This window comes from Octopus bimaculoides, chromosome 10 (genome assembly GCF_001194135.2).
Source record: "Octopus bimaculoides isolate UCB-OBI-ISO-001 chromosome 10, ASM119413v2, whole genome shotgun sequence".
Classification (NCBI taxonomy): Eukaryota; Metazoa; Mollusca; class Cephalopoda; order Octopoda; family Octopodidae; genus Octopus; species Octopus bimaculoides.
Window position 1 is genome coordinate 4,834,790 of NC_068990.1, and position 7,225 is coordinate 4,842,014.

General features: G+C 30.7%; 1 protein-coding gene across 5 annotated transcripts in view; it reads right to left on the reverse strand.

The window, feature by feature from the left end:
- LOC106869047 (MAGUK p55 subfamily member 7) overlaps positions 1-1,888 on the reverse strand; it is a 582,860-nt gene extending 580,972 nt beyond the window's left edge. For all 5 annotated transcript variants that reach the window (XM_014914558.2, XM_052971018.1, XM_014914556.2 and 2 more), the window contains exon 1: positions 1,770-1,888. The gene's annotated coding sequence lies outside the window, so the exon portion shown is untranslated. The remainder of the gene's footprint in view (positions 1-1,769) is intronic.
- Between the last annotated feature and the right edge of the window lie 5,337 nt (positions 1,889-7,225).

A 7,225-nucleotide genomic window follows, 5' to 3' on the forward strand; every position in this document is an offset into this window, starting at 1 on the left:
AGCCTAATTATAGATACATAAATGAATTTGTTAAAAGCTAATATCCCATGATTAGCAAATAAAATAGAACTGGTCCTAAAAACCCAGCACATTTAAAGCAATAGAAATACTAATGAAGAATTATAAGAATCTATTTTGTGTTTATATTTCATTAAAGTAATTAAAAAAATTACATATATATAACTATATTCTTTTCTACTCTAGGCACAAGGCCCAAAATTTTGGGAGAGGGGCCAGTCGATTAGATCGACTCCAGCAACTGGTACTTAATTTACTGACCCCGAAAGGATGAAAGGCAAAGTCGACCTTGACGGAATTTGAACTCAGAACATAAGGACAGGAGAAGTACTGATAAGCATTTTGCCTGGTGTGCTAACATCTCTGCCAGCTCACTGCCTTCACATATATAACAATATTGATAAAACTGAGTGGGAGCAACTATACCTATATGTTTGTTACTGGATGCAAGCACATTAACTTAAAAGCAAGAAAAAAAAAATTCTTATGTTTGCTTGTGCATATTCAAATACATATTTATTATATTAGTATTGTTTCTGCTGATTTTACATATATATATTTGTGTGTGTGTGTGTGTGGTGTGGTGTGTGTGTGTGTGTGTGTGAATGTTTATATATACATATGTAAGAAAATATTGAAATATATTCCAATGATACACAAATCTAAAATTAATTCTAAAGCTAGTAACGAATGTCTTCAAAATTATTTAAGTTTAAAAAATATATTTACTGTCTAAATATAGATAAATAAATGAATTTATTATTAAAGATTGTTATCTTGTGCTTACAAGAAAAATAGTGAGACTGGTGATAAAAGTCTGCACATTTAGGGCAAATGAAAGAATGAAGAAAAATCAGAATAAGTTATTAGTACTGTTTTTTTTTTTTAATATTAAAGTGATTAAAAAAATCATATATATAACAATATTGATAAAATGGAGTGTTGGCAACTCAACGAAAATGTTACTGGATGCAAGCACATTAAACTGACTCAAAAGCAAAAGAATAAGAAATCAAAATATATACTGAGATAAAAAGGGGTTTGATAACAAAAATATGGAAAAGCAAAATCACACACAATTACTTTCTAAGCATGATGTATGAACAATATCTTTTTCTCTACACTATTTCTTTTATTATAATCCCTTTAGTCCTACATCTATCCTTATCTTTCCCTTATCTCTATTTAAACTTTTTTCTCTTTCTTGTTTATATTTTTTTATCACTAGTCAATTTTTATCTCTGTCAACCTTTCTGTTTCTGTTTTTTTAACCATATTTTCTTCATGTTATTAGATTTAAAATACGAATTTGCCAAAGTTTTCCTATAGGGTGATCACAATTTAGCTGAATGCTGAAACAATAAAATACAACACGGAACAGAACAAAAAGAACAAATTTTGAAATAAGCACCAAAACTAATAAATAAAATGAATTTGTAGCTCAAATTTTGAGGATGATTAGTTTTCCAACTAGTATAATTTAAATTAAACCTCTAATTTTAAAGTTTTAAACAATTAGAGCTGGTAGAAAATTATTTTCCACCTATTTTTTCCTTAATGTTTTTAAAGAAGCACTAATTCTCCTGTGTCATTTACTTTTCTTTTAAAATAATCAATGTGATGTAGATTTATCTTGAAATTCCAGAATTTAGCTGAGTTGTGACCACCTTAGGTTAGGTCAGATTCTTTTTAAGGCAACAAGAAAACTAAGATAATAAATGCTACTTGTGTGGTTGAAAATAAATACAAACCCTTAATAAAAGCTGGATATCCTTAGAACGAAGAAAATGTCTCAGAAAGAAAACATCCTCTTCATTTGCAGATAGTCTGTGCTGGAGCTCAGCGAGGGAAGCCACAAGATTCTGTATATCTGTTTAAAAGAAGAAGGCAAAATTCAGTATGTAACATTCTTTGTTCTTGATAGCATTCTTATAATTAGCCTAGAGTTAACAAGTTCAGATCCCTTTATGTATTCTGGAAATAACAGAAAAATCTTAGCAAATTTTTTGGACTGAATATTGAAATTTAATAGAAAGCAAATTTGCTTTCCTTTGAATATGTAATGTGAAAATTTGCTCAATTTATAATCTATAACAACTCTTATCATTATTCATACTATAATGCTTTATTAAGTTTTGTAAAAAGAAAATTGTATAGGCAGTTACATTTTCATATGTATTATATAAATAGAGGGAAAATATCATAGATATAACTTAAGTATATGCATATATATTTTTCATTATACTGGTGCACATAACTGCACATATCTATGTATATATACACAATATTTGACTATTAATTCAAGTGAAACTAGTGATATTTAGTTCTTTCAAGATAAGTAATGTAATCAGAATTTGTTTTTTGAGTATCAAATATTAATTTTAGCTTATATAAGATCCATAGTTAGTATTGTAACATATAATATTATGATGTATGAGATTGTGAAGATGTGAAAAACAGAAAAATATCCATGAAAACTCAATGTAATCTAAATGCCAGTTGGACTATGTATTAAATTCAACACAATAAACGGAGAAATTTTTTGAAAAATAATTGATAGGAAAAGGGAAAACAGATAGTTGACACTATTTGCTATTTGTGACATTAAAGACTTACAAGGGAAATAAACTTGTATTTATATCATATGAGAAACAGTTGTTATGTAAATTCTTTTAAGAAGTGTAAATTTTGATAGAAAATTGTATTTTTAATACAAATATATGAATAAACATACATTTGCTCTCATAATTTAATGGTTACATTGTTGCAGCTGAAAGAAGTAATTATTTCAGTATAAAGTATGATGAGAAATCAAAACCTATTTCTTGAAAAGGTTATATATATATTCTCATACTGCCTCAAATGTGAATTGCATGTGTGAGTGTGTGTGTGTGTGTGTGTGTGTGTGTGTGTGTGTGTGTGTGCGTATGTGCATGTCTGTGTATGTGTGTTACTGAGTGAACATATTACTTCAAAACTGATATATGCTTACTCAATAACAAAGAAAAACTTAGAATAATGCAAGATTACAAAATTGTATAAACAGCATTTATATACTTAGGGTAGAACATACACTTACATACTGCTTTGTATATAAATGCAAGCTACAGATTAGCCTTCAGATGTACAATGAAATAAGCCCACTGAAAATAGATTCTAATGAAAGCATAATGAGGGAGACTCTATATAGCCACTCAACTCGGAAGAAATACCATCTTAAAAAAAGGCAGACATTTTGAAAATAGCAGCCAAATCTCTCTCAAATTACATCCTATCAACTGTAAGAAAAAGACATTGGACAAGATAAACTGTCTGAAGAACAGGAAATGTCATGGCTAGGATAAGTTTTTGATCTTATGTCTATTCACTGTTGATATGGGCCTAAAGAATGACAAAAAAGTAATTAAAATCTGAATGTAGATTAAACAGAAAGCAATATTATTATTAAATTCAACATTACTTAATTGTTATTGCGTTAAAAAATATTACTAACTGATAATTTGTTCTGGATATTCCAAAGTTGTTGTCATGCTTGCTTTCTATGAATTGTAAGATGAGAAAATGTATTTTTATCGTTAAAAGATGCTTATAGAACTATATCAGGTCACCCCTATTACCCATAAATAGCTTATCTTCCTCATCATCTTCATTAACTCTTGACACCCTACATTACAATACATATCCATCATGTCTACCATCAGTATTAACTTGTTGGACATCTTAAGTTTTCATTGACTATCTAATATCTACTTCTCTGTTCATTACAACAAACTCATCAACTCTTTCTACCTCAGTTTCACTACCTCATTCAGTTCTTATACCTCTGCAATCTTTGTAATTGAGGTTCCAACTTCAAGGCTCAGTCACATCACATGGTATTCTACTTTCTATAATGCAATAACCTACAACTAACTGTTGAGGCTGCATGTCATCATTATTGACAATACCACTGTCTTTACTATTAACCATATATTCATCTTTACCATTGACTACATCCTGCATCTACCCCATTACCAACCACCTTCACTTCCTTCTGATTCTCTGTCTTACAACCTTATTTCTTCAGCACACCATCCCTTCTGTCTCCTTTCTAGCTTCTCTTTATATCTTTCCTAAACACACTCTCTTTTCCTTCAGGTGTGATCATAATCTGCATAACCTTCTGATTTACAACTCCTGCATCTCTCACACTATCTAGCAGATTCTTTGCCTGCTCCTGTTGTAATCCAAATCTCATTATATAGGACATCGCCACCCAATACAGACCTAGTTCATTTTCCATGTCATGAACTACTTCACCTATACCTCAAACATCATAATAAATATATAAAATGCCAATACTGTGTTTTATTGTGTGTTGGAGAAACTAGCTGATGGCTGACTGATGATTTTACAGAATATTTAATGTAGCAACACTGGATCACTCAAATCTGTAGTTTTTCACTCCAATTTTCTAGACCACAACTACCTTTATCTTACCATTTGAAGCATTTTAAACATTGCCATCTCCCACTTGGACCATAATTGATTTTCTGATAATAAGGCAGCTGTCCCATTTAGGATTAATAATTAAGGTATTTTCCACTAAAATTCTACCTTTTCATATAAAGTACACTCTACACAAATTGATATATGCCATTGCATGCACTTCACCTTTCCTCAATTCTTCACTTACACATTCATATATACACCATTCTACTAAACTACCACAAATGTATACACACTACTTACACTGTTAGAACTACTGACATAGCTACAGATCAAATCTATATCTATTCTTTAGCACATGTGCACACACACACACAACCTATGATACACTTCATTTCCCACTGTTTATGCTCTTTTTATCTCAACCATACAACACTACACCATGTTCACATCTGTCATATACATACACACATAACGTATACAAAACTAACTTACCTCTCATTCACGCACACAATACAATCTAGCCACACACTAGACGGTTTATTGCTCACATACATAACATGTTAATATATACTTCATAACATCTTACCACACATATATTGCTATATCGCCTTAGCTTCCTCCACTTAATGCAAACTTCCATTCTATCCACTTCCACCAAACTATTCATCATGCTGTCCTCTTTCCTTCACAAATGATCACCGTCAACAACATTGAATTTTTCTGCTCTTTTCCTCACAGCATAACTTTGTTCTCTTGTTCATGTCGTCTTTAACATTATTTTGCTTTGCATTGTGACTCTACTTGGATATTCCGTTACCACACTGATACAGACTACCCATGTTACCACTGGATTTATATATAGATACAATTTTAACTTTTAGTATTTTTCCTTCTCCTTGAAGTAATTACAAATGTTTCATAATGATACATTTGTCCGTTTGATTTCATTAAGATAGTCATGTGTGTGTGTGTGTGTTCATATATTTTCTTCCAAAACATTCAATTAATTACATGTAGTGAAAAATCAAATTAAATATCACATGGAAATTTTTGATTACATCAAAACAGAAAATTATATTTTCAATGTTCACGTAATTAACTGGAATATAAATTCAAATAAAAAATGAAATGTGATCAAAGAATGACTTATTTTGCTTAAACAAATACCACACATCTAATAATATTTCCCCACCCAAGAAATGATAACTTCACATATTTTGATAACATAATTATCAAGATTTGATATACACAGCAAAGCAATGTTGAACCCCCAGGTTAAAATTCTAAATATATTTGCTTTTGCAGGGAGGAAGAAAGAAATAACAAAAGTTCTAAATCAAATACTATTAAATGACAAAATGAGATGATGGAAGAATATCATCAAAAATTATGAACTTTACAGTCTATAAAATGAATGTTGTGACTTTTACCATATGAAACTAGGCTAATTTCTTTATTATTGTACCAAAAGTTCATTACACATCTCTGAATAACTAAAAACAAAATATATAAAACATCCTATGTGACCTAAAACAAAATTTATGAATAGTGATTGTTGTTGCAGGCTTTGATTTTTTATTTGGCATAAGTACACATATTAATGACATATGAAAAGAAGTAGTAAAATCACCAGATTTCCAAAATTAAAACATTCACGGCCCTAGCATCATCACAGTTTACATATGGGAACAGGCAAAAGAGAAAGTATAAGGAGAAATGATATGACATTCTGATATTCAACCAATTCTGTCAACTTTGCACCCACCCTACAAAACTATATGTGATGTGAAACACAAACTAATATGTCTAACAAAATGTGTCTCAATAATGATGTTTATGCCTGATAAAATCTTCAAAAGTCTAACAAGAACAAATTAAGCAAAAACAGGAATTAATATTCCTTCCACAGAGTACAGGGTAACAGTAAAATCATGTATCATAATTGAACAGTTGGCGAAATTTGAGGAAATTTATATATATATATATATATATATATATATAGTCCAACCCATGCTAGCATGGAAAGCGGACGTTAAACGGTGATATATATATATATATATATATATATATATATATATATATATACACACATACATATATATATGATGACCGTCCACTCATGACCAAGGAAGACCATTACTGACCTTTAGGAACATTGTGTGCTCTAGGACTAATTTATATTTTACATTTGTGGCTCTGCTGGTGGCTAATGAGCCCTGCTCTTGACAAGCATATACAGCTGCAAACATTACAAACCAAGCTTTCCCTATTCACTACACTAGCAGTATATATATATATATATATACATACATGTATGTATTTGTTATTTGTGTCTGTGTTTGTCCCCCCACCATCACTTGACAACTGATGCTGGTGTGTTAACATCCTGTCACATAGCAGTTCAGCAAAAAGTGACTGATAGAATAAGTATTAGGTTTACAGAGAATAAGTCCAGGGATCAATTTGTTCAACTAAAGGTGGTGCTCCAGCATGGCCACAGTCAAATGACAGAAACAAGTAAAAGAATAAAAGAAAAGAATGTGTGTGTGTGTGTGTGTGTTAATGTTTGTTTTTATGTTCAATTATCATAAAAACAACAATTTCATATTAAATTGATGGGTTATTCTATACTTTCATAGAGTACAAATTTATTATTTTTAAACAAGAATGCTACAATTAAGAGCCCTATCTACTCGCTGGCGGTAACCCCCCCCACCGGAAGTTCATTCCTCTGTCATCCCACCCCCTCCACCGGAAGTTCATTCCTCTGTCATCC